General features: G+C 45.5%; 1 pseudogene across 1 annotated transcript in view; it reads right to left on the bottom strand.

The window, feature by feature from the left end:
• LOC309623026 (L-amino-acid oxidase-like) overlaps positions 1–19,744 on the bottom strand; it is a 66,118-nt pseudogene that overhangs the window by 1,006 nt on the left and 45,368 nt on the right. Inside the window, exons 4-8 of the transcript XR_014249949.1 lie at positions 19,609–19,723; positions 18,128–18,331; positions 17,636–17,704; positions 15,883–16,019; positions 8,049–14,736 (exon numbers count right to left, since the gene is read on the bottom strand). The product of XR_014249949.1 is annotated as an L-amino-acid oxidase-like (transcript). The remainder of the gene's footprint in view (positions 1–8,048; positions 14,737–15,882; positions 16,020–17,635; positions 17,705–18,127; positions 18,332–19,608; positions 19,724–19,744) is intronic.

The following is a 19,744-nucleotide window of genomic DNA, read 5'->3' as shown; positions in this document are numbered from 1 at the left end:
TTAAATACAAAAATAAAACCAAATAAGTCAGTGCTTTTTACTTACCATCATACCCTATCAATCATAAACAATGTTTGTGATAAAACACTTTGCCCAGGTAAAATCTCCTAGTGGTCTAAATTTTAAAGAATTGTAGAATTCCAGTTCAGTCAGTCTATCTCAAAATCCTTATGCTTCAAGTAGCACATTCTTATTTGTCCTTTAATAAACATTACATTCTACATGGAAGTTAATTTGGAGAACTCCCATTACTGGGTTGGCCCACTCGGCTACACATGCTCACTTCCAAAGTAAGTTCCTAACAGTTTGGTTTGGAAGCATTTGAGCTCACTTTGGGCACATATAGCATCTCTATGGCTTAAGGTACCACATATACCGGCATTTAAATAGTGGATTCAAAATAAACCATAGCACAGTGGTTGTAAAGATGGAGATTCAAACTTGGGTTAAACAATTCTGTCATTCTACATAGCCACTTGCCTGGAAGCTAAAGTGGCGAAACAGTGTAAACTACGAAGGGTAATATGTTTGGTGAGTACAGAATTTAGTTTATGCATGAAATATTTTATGGAATTTGAACATTTTTTAAAATTGAAAAATCGAGAATAAATGAATCTAGAAAAGAAAATATCACATCAGTAGTAGAATTTAGCCAAATAGCTTTAAAGCTTTCCTCAGTCCTGCCCAGCAGTCCTAAGCACTGCATCTTCTTGCTACCTGGAAACATTTCAGTTCCTCTCAAAAGGTATTCTAGGTATTTCAAGTATCTTGCTCTAACACCACCTCTCTTTCTAGTCCACTCCTTCTGGTCCACTCTTTTTTTTTTTTTTTTTTTTTACATCTTTATTGGAGTATAATTGCCTTACACTGGTGTGTTAGTTTCTGCTGTATAACAAAGTGAATCAGCTATACATATACATACATCCCCATATCTCTTCCGTCTTGTGTCTCCCTCCCACCCTCCCTATCCCACCCCTCTAGGTGGACACAGAGTACTGAGCTTATCTCCCTGTGCTATACAGCTGCTTCCCACTAGCTATCTATTTTACATTTGGTAGTGTATATATGTCCATGCCACTCTCTCACTTTGTCCCAGCTTACCCTTCCCCCTCCCAATGTCCTCAAGTCCATTCTCTATGTCTGAGTCTTTATTCCTGTCCTGCCCCGAGGTTCTTCAGAACCTCTTTTTTTTTTTAGATTCCATATAAATGTGTTAGCATATGGCATTTGTTTTTCTCTTTCTGACTTACTTCACTCTCTATGACAGTCTCTAGGTCCATCCACCTCACTACAGATAACTCAATTTCGTTTCTTTTTATGGCTGAGTAATATTCCATTGTATATGTGTGCCACATCTTCTTTATCCATTCATCTGTCGATGGACACTTAGGTTGCTTCCATGTCCTGGCTATTGTAAATAGAGGTGCAATGTACATTGTGGTACATGACTTTTTTTGAATTATGGTTTTCTCAGGGTATATACCCAGTAGTGGGATTGCTGGGTCATATGGTAGTTCCATTTTTAGTTTTTTGAAGAACCTCCATTCTGTTCTCCATAGCGGCTGTATCAATTTACATTCCCACCAACAGTGCAAGAGGGTTCCCTTTTCTCCACACCCTCTCCAGCATTTATTGTTTGTAGATTTTTTGATGATGGCCATTCTGACAGGTGTGAGGTGATACCCCATTGTAGTTTTGATTTGCATTTCTCTAAAGATTAGTGATGTTGAGCATCCTTTCATGTGTTTGTTGGCAATCTGTATATCTTCTTTGGAGAAATGTCTGTTTAGGTCTTCTGCCCATTTTTGGATTGACTTATTTGTTTTTTTGAGATTGAGCTGCATGAGCTGCTTGTAGATTTTGGAGATTAATCCTTTGTCAGTTGCTTTGTTTGCAAATATTTTCTCCCATTCTGAAGGTTGTCTTTTCGCCTTGTTTATGGTTTCCTTTGCTGTGCAAAAGCTTCTAAGTTTCATTAGGTCCCATTTGTTTATTTTTGTTTTTATTTCCATTTCTCTAGGAGGTGGGTCAAAAAGGATCTTGCAGTGATTTATGTCATGGGTACCAAAAGCATGAGCAGCAAAAGAAAAATAGATAAATTACACGTAATCAAAATGAAAAACTTTTGTGCATCAAGGACATTATGAAGAATGAAAAGACAACATACAGAATGGAGAAAAATATTTGCAAGTCATATAGCTAATAAAGGTCTAGTATCCAGAATATACAAAGAACTCTTACAACTGAATAACAAAAAGACAAACAACCGAAGTTTTTAAATGGACAAAGAAATCGCCATTTCTCCAAAGAATACATACAAATGGCCAACAAGCACATGAAAATATATTAGTCTTTAGGGAAATGCAAATTAAAACCACAGTGAGGCACCACTTCATACCCAGTAGGGTGGCTATAATCAAAAAAAAAAAAAAAAAGCAGCTGGGGAGGGAATAGGAGAAATTGGAACCCTCATACATGGCCAGTGGGAATGTAAATTGTTCAACAACTGTGGAAAATAGATTCTAATGACCCAAAATAGAATTACCAATAACCCAGCAATCTATTCCTAGGTATTTACCCAAAGAATTGAAAACAGGTACTTAAACACATGTACACATCAGTTTATAGGAGCACTATTCATAATAGCTAAAATTGCCCAAATGTCTATCAATGGACAAATTGTGATATATCCATACAATGAAATATTATTCAGCCATGAAAAGGAATGAAGTAATGATACATGCTACAATATGGATGCACACTTACTTGGTGTGTGAGCTAAGTGAAAGAAGCCCTGCACAAAAGATTGTCTATAATATGATTCCATTTATATGAAATGTCCAGAATAGGTATATTCACAGAGATATAAAGCAGATTGGTGGTTGCCAGGGGCTAGAGGAAGGGAGGAATGGGGAGTGCTGGGGACTGAATTGTGCCACCCCAAATTTACATGTTGAAGCCCTACTCCCCAATGTGACGGTATTTTAAGATGGGGCCTTTGGGAGCTAATTAGGTTAAGACAAGTTCATGAGGGTGGGGCCCTCAGAACCATGAGAACATACATTTTTATTAAGCCATCCAGTCTATGGTATCTTATTACAGGAGCCCAAGCTGACTAAGACAGGGAGTAACTGCTTAACAGGTACAAGGTATGCTTTTGTGATGATGAAAATATTTTGGAGATAGTGGTTGTACAACATTGTGAATGTACTAAACGCTACTTTGAAAAGTTAATTTTATGTTATATCAATTTCTCCTCAGGTTGTTTTTCTTTTTAATAAATGTATTTATTTATTTTTGGCTGCGTTGGGTCTTCGTTGCTGTGCGCGGGCTCCCTCTAGTTGCGGCGAGTGGGGGCTACTCTTCGTTGCGGTGTGCGGGCTTTTCATTGCAGTGGCTTCTCTTCTTGCGGAGCTCGGGCTCTAGGCGCACGGGCTTCAGTAGTTGTGGCACGCTGGCTTCAGTAGTTATGGTATGCGGGCTCAGTAGTTGTGGCTCACGGGCTCAGTAGTTGTGGCTCGCGGGCTCTAGAGCACAGGCTCAGTAGTTGTGTCTCAGAGGCTTAGTTGCTCCACCGCATGTGGGATCTTTCCAGACCAGGGCTTGAACCTATGTCCCCTGCATTGGCAGGCGGATTCTTAACCACTGTGCCACCAGGGGAGTCCCTCCTCAGTTTTTTTTTTTGAACAAACAAAAACCATGAGAAATAGTCTTCACCACATGGCCAGAGGGGTCCAGAGAATGCTAAGAAGTGTAACAACACTGGATCATTGCCATCAATACAACACATCATGTAATGTCTGTTTTCAAACAAACCCAAACCTTGATTCTGTGGTCTCCTGCAGCTCGCATTCCATATTGCTGATGCCATTTAAGGCAGAACACCTCCCAAAGGGCATCAGTATGTACTGTCACCACCTCCAGTCTGTCCTCCAACCTCACCAGAACCCTGCTCCACTGGGTTCTCAAGTTACTCTCCTCGGCAGCATTGGACAGTTGATCACTTTCTTTTCCTCTACCCTCTTTCTCCACATGGCTTCTACAACACCACAGTCTCCTCTTTTTCTTTCTTTCCCACTGGCCATTCTTTCTCAGCCTTCTGTGCTGCTTCCTCCTCTTTCTCAACTTATTGGAATGTCCCACGGCTCAGTCTTTGGCCTCTTTACCCACTTTCCAGGTGAGCTCATCCTGTTATATGGCTTTTTTTTTTTTTTTTTTTTGCCCCAGGCGGCAGGCGGGATCTTAGCTCCCTGACCAGGGATAGAACCCGTGTCCCCTGAAGTGGGAGTGCGGAGTCCTCACCACTGGACTGCCAGCGAATTCCCTGTTTTATGGCAGAGATACAAATAAATACAATTTATTGGCCAATGACCTTCCACTTTATATCTCCCACTGTACTCCAGATGCTGGTATCTATCTGCTACTTGACTCCTCTAACAGGCATTTAAAATTTTTTTTAATTTAATTTAATTTATTTTTTTATATACCAGGTTTTTATTAGTTATCCATTTTATGCATATTAGTGTATACATGTCAATCCCAGTCTCCCAATTCATCACACCACCCGCCCACCTCCCGCCACTTTCCCCCCTTGGTGTCCATATGTTTGTTCTCTACATCTGTGTCTCTATTTCTGCCCTGCAAACTGATTCATCTGCACCATTTTTCTAGGTTCCACATATATGCGTTAATATACGATATTTGTTTTTCTCTTTCTGACTTACTTCACTCTGTGTGACAGTCTCTAGATCCATCCACGTCTCAACAAATAACTCAATTTCGTTCCTTTTTATGGCTGAGTAATATTCCATTGTATATATGTACCACATCTTCTTTATTCCATCTGTCTGTCAATGGACACTTAGGTTGCTTCCATGTCCTGGCTATTGTAAATAGTGCTACAATGAACATTGGGGTGCATGGGTCTTTTTGAATTATGGTTTTCTCAGGGTATATGCCTAGTAGTGGGATTGCTGGGTCATATGGTAGATCTATTTTTAGTTTTTTAAGGAACCTCCATATTGTTCTCCATAGTGGCTGTATCAATTTACATTCCCACCAACAGTGCAAGAGGGTTCCCTTTTCTCCATACCCTCTCCAGCATTTGTTGTTTGTAGATTTTCTGATGATGCCCATTCTAACTGTGTGAGGTGATACCTCATTGTAGTTTTGATTTGCATTTCTCTAATAATTAGTGATGACTAACAGGCATCTTAAACTTGAAGATCAAAAACAATACTCTCCCTCCTCCACAGTCTGCCTCCTCCCTGCCTTCCCTGTTAGCCAATTGCTCAGGCCCAAATTCCTCTAGTTACACGCCACTTCTTTACTTCTTGTGCATCAACAAATCTTATTGGCTCCATCTTAGAAATATATCCAGAATTCAACTATCTCTCACCACCTGGCCTGCTGTTCCCCTGGTCCATCCAAGGGAGCTTGCACTAGCCTCTCAACTCTTCTCCTTGCTGCATTCATGCACTCTGCAGTCCACTCTCCATATAGCAGGCAGAGGATCCTTGGAGAGCAGGCCATATCTTACCAAACCTCAGCTCTCCTCTTCACTCAGGCTGGCACCAGGCCCTCTCATTCAGTTCCAGCCACTTTGTCTGTTTTGCACTCCTTTCTGGCCTTTGCATCTGTTCTCTCTCCCCACAGATATTCTATCTGGTTGCTCCCTGACTCTCTTCAAATGTCTGCTCAAAAGCCACATCCTGAGAGGCCTTCTGAGCCACTTACATCTCTCTCTACCCTTCTTTCTCTATTTTTCTTCACAGTACTTATCATTCCCCACATATAATTATTTTATTTATTTTCCATCTTTCTTTGCTGGAATGTGAGCTTCTTGAGCACAGACATTTTGTTTTCTTCCCTGCTGCATCCCTGGTCCTTGCCCTCCAGGGTCTCAGAGGATTTTCTGGGTGAGTTAGAAGGAATGAAGGTAGATCAAGCATGTTGAGGAAAAAGCAGGTAGCTCACTGGGGTACATGGGAGACTGTGAGGTAAGGTCAGGCTGGCCAGAAGTTCCTGAAGGCCAGGTAGGCCACCAGAGAAATTAGGATATTATTGTCAGGGTTGTGGAAAACATCCCTCCCCTTCTCTCAATGCTTATGTCCTCCCTTCAGTTAAGGCTCCAATGTGAAAGAAATGATTATCCAAACTTGGAAATAGAAAAGAGATTATTAGTGACAAAAGTTCCTTCTTTGACCAAAATTTAGTCAGGCTCCTCTGAGTCCTCTTTTCAACTAGGCCTTGACCTTGCGCTTCCATGTCCTGCCTTGTAGAGTCTAATTTTAATAAGAATCCTGCTAGTTAGTCTAGTGAGGATCCCCCCACCTTTAATACCTGATCACCCTCCACAGCTAATCAAACTCCTTATCCCCACCATCCTCCAGGTGATATCTGATGACCCTGGCCTGCAGAAATCCTATTACATCAGTTTAGCAAGAATCTCTCTACTCTTGATGTCTCTTCTTAGCCATTTTGCAACCAGAGACCCCACCCTGCTCCTTAGCTATAAATCCCCACTTTTCCTTGCTGTATTTGGAATTGAGCCCAGTTCTATTATATAAGGTCTCTTTTCCCCTATTGCAGTAGTTCCCGGATAAAATGTGTTTTTAGTGCTTTAACTGCTATTCGGCTCTGATTCTCTTGGACACTAGGTGTCCTTACAGCTTAGCATTGTCTAGCAGATCTTTTGGGGATTATCTGCTTCCATGTGCACCTTTGATTGGCTTCTACTGACTTTATTTTACAATTCTATATGGGTAGAAATTAACTGGTAGAAAACCGGTTTCTGTCTGAGAGCAAAGCCAAAGATTCCTATTTATAGCAATACAAATAAAATTTGTCAAGAGATGCACCTGATTTATCTCTAGTGGAAAAAAACAACCCCAAAGTAGTGACCATACCTTAAACATCACAGTTTATTATACCCTTAATATATTAACCTGTCTTCCATCTGTTAGCAATCTCTTTTCAACATTCCTTTGGCTGACTATTAAAAAAATATCTTCAAAATCTCCTTTGAATTGGTTATAACATCTTACAGAGCCCCTCATTAATGAGTTGAGTAAAATCTTGATACTTGTGCATCATTCATATATTTGCATGGGAGTCATGTGTTTTACTTTTCGAAAATTATTTTTAGAAAAAGTCACTGCAGTGAGGTCTTACTTGATCAAGCCGGTCTAAAAATAGACTTCCACCATCTCATTGCCCTGCTTTTGTTTTGTCCTTACAGCCTGTATGTTTGTTTGTGCTGACTGTGCCCTTCACTGTCAGTCAGCTTGCCAGGGCAGGAACTTTGTTCACTGCTATATCAATAAAGACTCAATGAACAAATGAATGAATGAGTGAGTGAATGGCATGTGGTCTGGAGCACAGGAGTGGGGACTTTCCATTTGATGCTAAAGCACTCTTGCTATCTTTGCACTCTTTTGTTAACTGCTCCCCTGAACTCTTTTTCAACTAGGCCTGTCTTTTGGACTTCCATGTTTCTCTCTACAATGTCCATTTTTAGCAAGAATCCTGCTAAATATGTTTAACCAGAATGCCCCATCCTTGATATGTGATCACCCTGAATATATAATGGGGCTCCTTGTCCTCTACCATCTGCCAGGTGATGTCTGATATCCTGGCCTACCTTCAGCAAGAACCCTGTTAGATCGGTTTGTACAGAATCCCCCCCTTAGTAATTTTCCATCCAGTGTCGGCCCCCCACCTCTCTCTTTGGCTATAAATTTCCACTCTCCCTTGTTGTACTCAGAGCTGAGTCCAATCTCTCCTCCCCCACTGCAAGACCCTGGTGCAGTGGTACCTACACATATCTTGATAACGCCCCCCTTGAATAAAGTCTCCCTTACAGTGCTTTAACAAGTGTCATGAATGAATTTTTTTTCTTGAACACTGATCTCCCCGTTATCTCTAACCACGGCTGGGTGACTTGGCAGAGGAAGAGGGGTGCACCTTAAGAGGATGGGTATGCCAGAGACAATAAGGCAGAAAGCCCTCATAATTTTGAAGCAACAACAGTAATCACTGTCGCTTACCCTGTGCCAAGCGTACATTCCAGTGCTTTCCTCGTATTCACTCGTCTAGCCAGTTTTCGCAGCTAGGGCCAGGAATGTGCGGCGGGAACCCGGGATCTGGCAGTGGCGGGTACCCCGGGTGGGCTGCATCCTGGCGCTTTCTCTTTGCCTTTGCTGCTATAGTTTCCCTCCTTTGCTGGGCCGGGTGGTCACTAACCCCTCTGGTTTTCTAGCGGGATTGTCCTTGCTTCTGGAGATTCGGCTCGATTTCCGGCTTCGCCCGGGAGAGCGAGGTTGGGCACTCCGGAGTGCCCCGTGTTCTACAAGAGCTCCGCGGCTGGCGGCCGGGGCCCGACAGGCGGTTCTCCTTTGCCCTGGCCGGGCGGATCCAGCGACAGCCCGCCCGGACCGTGAGGCGGGGCAGCGCAGCAGGCTGCCGCAGGAAGCAGGCTCTGTATGAGTAAGCAGTTTGCAGCGTGTCAGGATGGCCGAGTGGTCTAAGGCGCCAGACTCAAGGTGTGTACCTTCCCTATGGGCTTTCTGGTCTCCGAATGGGGGCGTGGGTTCGAATCCCACTTCTGACAGGCGCTTTTTGCCACCTTCGGCTAGGTTAACATATGTAAGAACATTTCCCCCGTGCTGCTGGCGTTTTTTTTTTTTTTTTCCTGTTTTCTGAGAAGGCAGCCATATTCAGACTTTACCGTTCCAGCTGTTCTCCACTGCCTGTTTTTTCGGATTTACAGTGGCCGAGAGACTGTCTAGGTGGAAAAGGGAGGCGGTGTAAGTACCCGAGGTTCATGTAATCATATTCACGAACCCAGTTTACGTCACACCTTTTACACTTAGTCTAGCTCGATGTAGAAGTCACTGTCATGTGCTCCCTGGTGGTCTAGTGGTTAGGATTCGGCGCTCTCACCGCCGCGGCCCGGGTTCGATTCCCGGTCAGGGAAAGCTCGCTTTTTGTTTCAACTTAACCTCAAAAATACAGTATTTGCTTCTTTTTGGGAGAAAGTAATTACCAGAGGTGAGAGTTATTCTGGTTAAGGGGTGCTAGCTGTTTGTGACTCATTGTCCTATACCTACAATACCTTAATTAGGAAGGGAAGAACATTGCGGACAGCGCTAAATGATCCCAAAAGAAAACCCTGGTGCTGCCACAAGTGCCAGTCTTCCAATGCCCAGGGTTAAAAAAAATCTCCCCGAATGCCCAAACTACCATTAGAATGGCAGATGTCACCTAGAGGGGGACTCAGGAAGGTCTTAGCTCCTCACAATGGCTCAGGCAAGTTTTGCTATGAAAAGAAGTCAGGAGATTCTCTCCCACCCCAACATCTACCTTTTTATTTTGAAAGTAAATTGAAATAATTAAAACAATGACCCAAGGAACACCAGTGTTCTTTCTACCTACATACGACATAGGTTAATATTTTGCCACGTTTTCTCTTTCTCTCTAGACAGATAGAGCTTCCCCAGCCTCCCACCCATTTGAAAGTTGCAGACAGTATTACACTACTCCATGTCACACCTGAGAAAATTAACGTTAACTTGTCATCATCAGATAACAGTGCACGTGCAAATTTCCCCTAATTGTTCCCAAAATATCTTTTATAGCTGCTTTTTGAAAGTTTTTATTCTAGAAACTTTCACTGCCCATTTTTCTATTGTGACACCTGCAGAAAATAATCTATTTTAGTAATAAAAACACTGGTCACACTTAAGTTCTATCTTAATAGCTGTATAATATTCTGACCCTCTATGCTTAATTTGTTGTTTTTCAAAGTATTCATTTCTCCCTGGGTACCTTTTTTAGCCCTCCAGGCCAGAGCTGTTAGGATATATTCTACCTCCATGTTAGTTACAAGCGGGCTTGCCAAACGATCCCACGCCTTGGACAAATAATTTTGCCTCTACTTTTTTGTGTGCTAGCAGTTGGCTTTTTTTTGTAATCCAGCCTTGTGCGGAGTATAGCATGGTGAATGATGGCTGGTGGTCAGGTTGAGCTGAGTTCAAGTCCTGACTGGACTTTTCAGAAGGCAAGATGTCTATCCTCTCTAAGCTTTAGTTTTCTCATCTACAAAACTGGCCAATCAAAGGATGAAGAAGAAAGAGAATGAAATTCCATCTAACCTTTAAGTTTCATTTTGAAATCTTCCCTCATCTTCAAAAGGAATTGGAAGGAATCTAAAAATAAAAAAACAAAGGATTTAAAAAAAAAGCTGGGAAGACATACATCTAAATGTAACTGATTTTCTGTATGTGGTAGGATTATGAAAAATTTAAATTTTCTTTGCTGTAATGTCATGCATTTGCTGATTTTTCTACCATGAGTATATAAAACTTATTAGTAGAAGAATAATACAACTTATTTGAAAAATTGCTCACACCTTACACAAGAATCAACTCAAAATGAGTCATAGATTTAAATGTAACACATAAAACTATAAAAACTTTATAAGAAAACAGGAGAAAACCTTTAGGACCTAGGGCTTAGTGAAGAGTTCTTAGAAATGACAATAAAAACATGATCCACAAAAGAAAATATTAAATTGGACCTCATCAAAATTAAAAACTTATTCTGCAAAAGACCTTGTTAAGAGGATGTAAAGACAAGCAACAAACAGGAAAAAAAATTTGCAAACGACATAACTGACAAAGGGCTCATATCTAGGATATAATAGAGAACTCTCAAAACTCAATGGTAAAAATGCAAACAATCCAATTAGAAAATGAGCCAATGACATGACAAGACATTTATGTTCAACGTTGTTGAAGTGCAAATTAAAATCACAATGAGATATCACCACAAGCTTTTCAGAATAGCTAAAATAAAAAGCAGTGATAACACCAAGTGCTAGCGAGGATGAAGAGAAAGTAGATCACTTATTCATTGTTAGTGGGAACGTAAATGGTATAGCCATTTAGGAAAGAGTCTGACAATATTTTACAAAACTAAACATGAACTTACCATATGACCCAACAATTACATACTTAGGCATTTATCCCAGAGCAGTGAAAGCTGATATTCACGCAAAAACCTGTACACAAATGTTCATGGCACCCTTATTTGTAACAGCCAAAAAACAGGGAAACAGGGAACAATTGAAATGCCCTTCAATAGGTGAATGGTTAAACAAATGGTGGTACCACCGTACCACAGAATGCTACTCAGCACTAACAGCAAATAAACTATCGATGCAGGATACAACTTGGATATACCTCAGGGAATTAGGTAGAGTGAAAAAGTCAGTCTCAAAAGGTCACATACTGCATGATTCTATTTATATAAGATTCTATAAATGATAAAATTATAGTGACTGAAAACAGATTAGTGGTTGCTAGGGGTTGTGTTTATTGGGGGCTAGGGAGTGGGGTGGAGGTGACTACAGAGGCACAGCAAGAGGGAGATCTTTGTGTTGATGAAATAGCTCTGTATCTTGATTGTTACTTGCTCCCTACATAATGGATGACATCAGCCTTCAGCAGATATAATCCAGGAAGAAGCCCACCTCTGGCATCCCAAGGTTTTTCCTATTTTATTTCTGACAAACACCATCATCTGTCACTTGTCACACTTATTTGAACGTATGTCATAGTCCCTGCTATGGACTGAACATTTTTGTTGCCCCACCAAATTCTTATGTTGAAACCTAATCCCCAATATGATGGTAGTCAGAGGTGGCGATTTGGGAGGTGATTAGGTCATGAGGGTTGAGCCCTCATGAATGTCATTAGTGCCCTTATAAAAGAGAGCCCAGAGAACTCCCTTGCTCCTGCCACTGTGTGAGGACACAGCAAGAAATTGGGCTCCCAGTAGGAGGGCCCAAATCTGCTGAATCTGCTGGCACCTTAATCTTGGATTTTCTAGACTCCAAAATTGTAAGAAATAAATGTCTGTTGTTTATAAGCCACTCAGTTTATTATATTTTTGTTATAGCAGCCCTTATGGAATAAGACAGTCCCTAAGCTTGTCTCCAAGTTCACCAAAGGCAGGATTTGGGTCTGATTCACCAGATTTCAGAGCCACTATCAGAGTGGTTGTTTAATCCATGTGAACTTCATGTGTACAGTGAGGTAGACTGGGGACTCAGTGAGACTGGGAGCGCCAGCCCCTATGGAGGTGAACATGAGGAAGGAGTCAGAAGCCACACTATGTAGGGAAGTGGTTGAGGTATGGGTCCGTCAATGTTGGGAAAGTCAATCACCAATGAGGCCTGAGTGTCTCTGCACATTCCTGTTGGATATGCTTAAAATGCAAGGCCATGACTGCTCTTTGCTTGGGCTGTTTCTCAGAGCTGTGTTTTAGTGAGCAACGTTGAGGGATGAGACAATGTCTCCTCCCCCACCTCCTACTCACCCCCGACAAAGAGCAGGTTTGCTTACTGCTTGCTATACAGCTGGTCAATTTTCTGAGTTCAGTGTTCCTCAGCTGCAATGCAACGCCACTACATGCATGGTGTCTACCTGGGTACCTCTGCATTGCCCCCATTGGGACTTGGTGGCTTGGGGAGCTCATGCTACTTGCTGTGCACGAGTAATAAAATCCTTTGCCTCTGACCCATGAGTCTCTTGTCTTCTGCCAGCATCCATGAAACTGTGGCAAGCTAACTTGTTAGCTTACAAGTAGGATAAGATCCCAGACCCTCCCAGCTGGAGGAGGGTTCTTGGGTACCTTGTTGTTCTGTCCTAGCCTCAGACTCTAAAGAGAATGGCACTTTCTCAGCTGGTTCTGAAGGTACCTTTTTGCCTTTGGTGATGAACTGTCCTTTAACCTCATAGTCACCTGGCCCCTTCCTGTGATCCTCTGGGTGATTACTCATACCTCCAAGAGGTCCTTTAGGGACATAATTCAGGCCAGGTCACTGCCAAATGATGGGCCTCTTTAGACCTCATGCATCTGTCTGCCTAAAAGTTCTCATCAGTATTGACTCCATCTATCTGCCTCCTCACCCCTCAGGGCTGCCAGGCAAAGAAGATCCAGGGGGATAGGAAAAGGATGGAGGGCAGACGATGCAGTTTTGATGCTGTGAATTCTGAGAACTTCTATCACTCAAGCGTTCAACATATTCATTGCCGAATGTCAACAATGTGAATTGTTTTTTCAGGAATACAAAAAAGAATAAGACAGAGCCACTGAGTGTAGAAGCAAGAAGATTTGGGGTTAGATGACTTAGGTTTTGATCCCTCTAGACCAGCATTTGTGACCTCACGCAAGTTATGTAACCTCTTGGAAAATCAGTTTTCCTCATCTATAAAATGGAGTAATATTAGACTATGTACACTGGGGATTGCTTTAATAACATGGAAGAGCATCGAGCATGTTGCTGGCCACAAGGTTGCCTCCATCTAAGTTCCCAACTTCTCTTAAAATTCACAGTCACGGGAGATGGAGGAGTAGACATGGGGAGGGGAGGTAGGGCTAGACTCAGATTAAAGGAATAACAGACGAGCCAAGGACCCCAGACAAGGTCCTTGGAAATCAAAGACCTCCCTAACTCTCAGCACTCAATTCTATAATTATTTAGATGCCACCCAGAATGTAGATAAAACACTTAGTGATAGCCTTAAACTTAATGAACGCTTTACTGTTTTAATCACTATATCACACATTGTTGTTGTTGAGACATTGCCAATAAATCCAAGGTCATGGGTGGCCAAATATTAGAGGGACTCTGTTCCTTGGCCTTATGTGGCACCTCTTGGTTGGCATCTTTGGAAAAAGGTGGAGATAAAGTGAGAGAGTGGATTTTGAGACTTCTCCTGGTGGACCATGGTGACCAGAGTTACTCCAGTTCCTGGTGTCGTAAAGTTGGCTATAGCTCCGTGTTTTTTTTTTTTTAATTGAAGTATAGTTGATTTACAGTATTGTGTTTCAAGTGTAGCTATAGCTCCATTTTGGAGTGGGGTTCTTTTGGGTCTCTGGGGTCCTTGGTCAAAGCCATGCCCACAGCCTCTTGGATGTTCTGTGCCGCCCTGAGCCGTGATTTGATTGCTGTGTCAATCCAGCCGGGGGGCAGGGTTGTGTGCTCACCAGCAAAGTGGGCCTGTCCTTCTGGCTGGCAGAGTTCCTGGGCATAGTCCACATACTGGTAGGGAGTGAAGGAGGCAAAGCCGCCCATGGAGTAGGGGTCCTGGCTCCAATGCCTGACCGTGGAATAGGGGCACAGGGCCCACACCTCCTCCTTGGGGAGGTCATGGACTACTGCCAGGTCGTCCAGGACAATATCAATTGCCCGGGCATGTCCATGACAGCGAAGAAAGAGGAGTCATCGTCCAGGGTATAGGAGGCCAGGATGACCCCTGTGCCGTTGGGAAAGATGTGGTTGGCGTAGAAGATGAAGCGGAAGGCTGGTCGGTGCTGGACTTGCCCCCTAAGATGCCTTTGTGCTCCCAGAAATGCTGCGTGCGGGTCAGGATCACTTTGGTGGCACTGCTGTAGTGGACGGATTTCAGTGCGTCCTCCTTGCCATGGGAGAGAGGTGGCCGGAAACAGAGGAGTCAGGCAGCCTTGGCTGTGGTGGCCACAATCAGGTAATCGGCGGTCAGATGTACCCTGGTCTGCAGAGGGTCAGGCGTTTGGTAGGTGATGTGGACATGGTCTCCGTATGACTCTACCTCCTCTGCTGGTGAGTAGAGCTGGACTGTCCCGGGCAAGATGGCAGCATGCAGGGCCTGGGGGAGCTGGTCAAAGCCCCCAGCGATTTCATCGAACCTGAGAGTGAGCAGGCAAGGGAGAGACAGGGAAGCAGGTTGATGGACAAGGCCAGGCAGAGGATGGGCCATTTGGACTGTACAGAGGCTGAGCCCTCTAATGGACCTGCTCTGGCCTGTGTGTTAGGGAGGTAAGCCATTGGCAAAAGGAGGGCATGCCAGGTAAGGTGGCTCTTAGCTCCAGGGAACTAGAGATAGGTGCCATTTTGGGGCTGACAAATCAGAAAAATGCATTCCCTCTGAGCAGGTACAGTCCCTTGCCAGAGCCTCAGGCTTGAAACGTGGATCATGCCTGGCTCGCAGTCACACACACCCCCCGCCCCCTGCCTCCTCAAGTGGTCACCCCACTCGGCCTGCCTTAAGGCCCTCCTCTTCCTTCCATTTTCCCTTTAAGACAATCCCTGGTCTGAATATAAATGGATTTACTCTGAAAAAAATTCTGGGAGGAAGGGAGAAGATGCTATTGGGAAAAGAAGAAGCCCGGGTGCTTAAATAACTGAGCCAGTCCCCTTGGCCACTGAAGGCTTGCAGGGTCTGTTGCCCTCCCGCAAATATCTGTAGCCTTTTTTTTTTTTTTTGCAGGAATTGGGTGACAGAACCCTGAGGGAGAGTGAATCCCGGTCTATTTTATCTTTGTAGCCCCAGACCATCCTGACAGCGACCAGGGGTTCGGTGGTTGGGGTCTGGAGTTAGCACCCCTGATACACCTTCCTGGGATGAAAGACAGTGAGGCCCCTTGTAAGGACCCTCATCTCTGTAACCAGAGAGCAGGTGAGACCCAGAGCAAAGCAGATCTGTAGCTTCCTGATGTGACTGCCTCCTAGCCAGAGGTTCTTAAAGTGGGGGTCCTAGACAGAAAGACAGGAAGCAGCAGCAGACCTTGAAACATGTCAGAAATGCCATGTTCTCAGGTCCTAGCCCAGATCTACTGAATCAGAGACTCAGGTTGGGGCTCAACCTTCTGTGTTTAACAAGGCCCCTAGTGATTCTGAGGCTCATTGGAGTTTGGAAACCCCTGCTTTCCCCTCTTCCCCATTTCTTTTGGGATTTTTCCACCTGATTTATCTAACCTTTCTTTCCACCACTGTCCTGGTTAGTAACTGGCTAACGCATGCCCATTTTCCCATTCCTCCACCCCATTTCCCACTGGGGCTCCTGGAAGAGGGAGATGGTGGCGTGCAGGGTCTCCAAGAAGGCCTCGTAGTAGCCAGCATGTGCATTCGGCAGCTCCCCAGTCAACTGCACGGCCCCCCGGCTCAGGTTCCCCACCTTAATCAGGTATCCCTGCAACCAGCCGACCACGTGCAGGGAGAGAAGGCAGGGGAGTCAGATTGTCTGGAAGCCAACATGAGAACCCTTGCTTTGCATCCAGGGACAGGGAGAAACAGAATTGGACAGAGTGGAATGGCCAGACCATTCAGCCGGGCCCCTGGGGGCTGCCATGGGTCTACTTGTACTAGGCTCTGACAGTCTCAAAATGCTCTCCTTTGTCCTAATAACAGGAAAACAGCTCACTTTCAGTGCTACTTCCCACATACACAACCTCTGATGAGCCCTTCACTTGTATGAGCCTCATACAATCCTAAGAAGTAGCTTATCACCCCTGTTTTACAGGTGGGGGAACTGAGACCCAGTCTTCCTGTCAACTGCAAGTATGTTGGGCCGCTTACACTGATCTGGAGGAATCTAGGTACTGAGTAATTTTTCTCACCCTGCCCGCATCCCCCACCATCACACTGTGGTCCTGGCTAGCCCACCAGCAAGTGACCCTGAAGTTCTCCCTTTGGAAGTGCCCACTGAGGATTGTGCCCTGTGCTTCACCCCTGCTCCTTTCTCCCAAGCAAGGCCAGAATTCACACAACAGAACTGGCCAGGAGGGCTTCACCTGTTAGGGTGACCAACTGTTCAGCTTGCCGAGGGCTGAGGGGTGTCCAGGGATGATCTGGTACCCTTGTCACCAGTGCAGCGGCCCTGGAGGCTGGGCACTCGGGGGGCAGTCCTGACAGGGACTGCCAGGATGACAGGGCATGGCTGGTCTTGCCTTAACCTGGGCAAAAACCTCTATCAAACATGCATGTTTAAACCAGAGACAAGGTGGCAGGGCCCCACCATCTCAGGAAAAGCAACGTCACAAAGTTCCTGGAGACATGCTTCAAGATCTGCAGTGTAGACAACCAGAACCCAGAGAGGGTGGTAGGTTCCCTACCTCTGTGCATGGGGTGTGTGGAAGGTGGGGGGTAGGGGTGGGCAACTGAGAATCTCCTCTAGCTTGACTTATTCTCTAAGCCCTGTACCTCTACTCCCTTTTTCCTTCCCTCCTCCCCTGTTTCCCTTCCCCCCTTCCTTCCCCTCCCTCCCACCACCATTGTCCTCCAGGAGCTTACATTCCAGCAGGGGAAGCAGACCACAAACAAATTAAACAAGTAAAATATTCAATACAGTGTGATAAGTGTCAGGGTGGAAAATATTGCAGAGAAAGGAAGATGGGAGGGTGCCAGATGGGAGGAACCTCAGTTCAAAGTGGACATTTGAGCCATGACCTGAAGAAGGTTGAGGGGCAAGCCATGTGATATCTGCAGGAAGAGCATTCCAGGCAGAGGGAACGGCCAATGCCAAGACCTTGAGGGTGTGCTTGGCTGAGTAAGAAACAGCAAGGGGTTGGAGTAGGTGGGTGAGGAAGGAGCCCCTCTCCATCTTGGGCAGCCCTGAGCCACAGGCGGGAGGATGTGGAGCAGGGTCTGTACACAGGTTCCCTCTGGCTGCCTGCTGGGCAGGGTGGGTCAAGGGTTAACATGTCTCTCCTGCTACAAGCTGGAAAGAGGGTGGGCGGTCCTGCCATGGTTTCCATAGATTGTGACAGGGTGGGCTGTGGGCAGCAGGAAGCGGGTCCCAGGACTGACCTTGGTGGAGAAGGAGTCGTACTTCTCCAGCACCTGGCTGCAGCTACTGCTTTTCAGCTCCTCCACCACCTGGGCATGGAGGAAGGAGGGGCACTCAGTGAGAACCAAACTCCACCCCACACGGGCACTCACCTCCGCCTGGTCCAGCCCCCCATGCTCCCACTCCCTCACTCATGCTTCTACTTGTGTGTACGTCCAAGGTTGGTTTATATGTGTTCTCTCCTGGGTTCAAGGACTTTGTCCCACAACTAGTCTGAATGTCCCGAAGGTGGAAACTTAACTATTGGACAGATTACAGGGCTATAAAGTTAGGGACCAGAGCTCCCCCACCAACCTGGGAGTTACAGAGGTGGGAAGTCTACCTCCTTGTTGGTGTTGGACACATTTCTGTAGGCCTACGAGGCCACTGTGAATAGTACGGACAAAGCGGGAAACCTGGCGCCACCGTGGCCGAGTGAGGCTGGGCAGGGTCGGAGAGTTTGGTATGTTCACACTCCCTGGCAGTGATTCTAGGAAAAGCTGTTCTGCCGTCTTCCACTCCTCATTTGCCCTGACTTGATAGCCCAGCAGACGCGGGTAGGCCTGTGCCTCCCCCATGCGCTGTGCACCCCGCTGACCAGCACCCAGCTCTGGTTGTTGGAGGCACGGAACTTACTGAGCTTTAGCCCAGACTTCCTGATGAGCTCATGAGAGAGCCTGGGGTGCGAATCAGAGGCAGCTCAGCAGGGACAAGGAAGCCGCCAGCCCTCCCTGCTACAGGGGCTCTGCTCTTTGCTCCCCACAGATTTATTGGGGCTACTGGCCTCTATCCAAAGACAGAATTACAGGCCCCCTTGTCACTACACTAATGGCGGCAGGGCCACGAAGGAACAGGGCCACCATTCTTGTGGCCACATCACACCAGGCTTGTCCTCCGTTTTGGCCACGATCTCTCTCATTTTGTCTGAGACGTCTGGCCTCAAGGTCCAGGAGGTTGCATGAAGAGCAGTGTCTTATCTAACCTGGAGGCCATGTGCATCCTTCCCAAGCCTCCAGGAAGCATCCTCCACCACCCTGCATTCTCCACGGAGCAGGGCCCCCCTTCAGGATGACCCTCCATGAGGTCACCTGGTGCTGGTTTCTGGTCCCAGGGCTCCCACCAGACACCACACCCTCCTCGATGGACACTCATTATTCCCATTGTTAGCAAACCTAGCAGGCCACTTTTGACTTTTCAAGGTGCTCTCCCATCCTAATTATCTTTTGGGATCCTCCACATCGGCTTCTAAGCAGGCAGGTCAGGTGCCATTATGCACAGTATATACATGAAAACATTGAGGCTGTGAGTTGGGGCAGACCCAGCCCTGATGACTTCCAGGAAAGGATGGCCACTCATTGCTGTTTGTCTTGACCTTGGTATTGACTGCTGTTCTAATTGTGTGTTCTAACTGTGTGTTTTTTGTCTTCTTAGATTCTGTCTATTTGATATTCATTAATCACAGGGCCGAACCACGTCTCTCCTGCATGTCAGCTTGCCTAGAGCTCTCCTTTCAGTGTGCAGACTGGCTGATCCAAGGCCATGTTCCCACCCACACACCAAGTAAATATCTCCCCTGCCCTAACTCACCCAGGACCAGGTACCAGGCAACTAGAGACCACTCCTACAGCCCAGAGCCCACTGTAATTATTCAAACCAGCCAAACCTAAGCTGTTTACTCTGTCCCACGTTGCCTTTCCGTGAGAAACTCCAATAAAGGCCAAGGTCTGTGCCTTCTCTTTGCTCCTGTCTTCTGCCTCCTGACCATCCCAATGTATCCTCTGTGTGGTGTGGTTTGTCCCCTTCTCTCTGGAAATATAAGTAATAAATTCTTTCAGTGGCATTAACCTCTCCATGGCTACTCATCACCTCCATAAACTAAAATCCCGAGAGTACAAATGAGACAACTGCCCACACCCCAGCCTTCCCTACCCACTCCCACTTTTCCCGACCGTACCTGTGGTTGGCGGGAATCCTCATGGCTCCCAGCTCCACATACCATTGTGCTCCAGGCACTCTGTGGGTCTCTATTCTGCCACCCACACATGCCCTGAGGCCTCCAGGACAGTCACCTAGAAAGACAGCACTTTCCT

The sequence above is a fragment of the Balaenoptera borealis genome (genome assembly GCF_965194805.1).
Source record: "Balaenoptera borealis genome assembly, chromosome: 2".
NCBI classification, from domain to species: Eukaryota; Metazoa; Chordata; class Mammalia; order Artiodactyla; family Balaenopteridae; genus Balaenoptera; species Balaenoptera borealis.
Note: the sequence above shows the minus strand (reverse complement) of the source record. Positions and strands in the feature narration are given on the sequence as shown.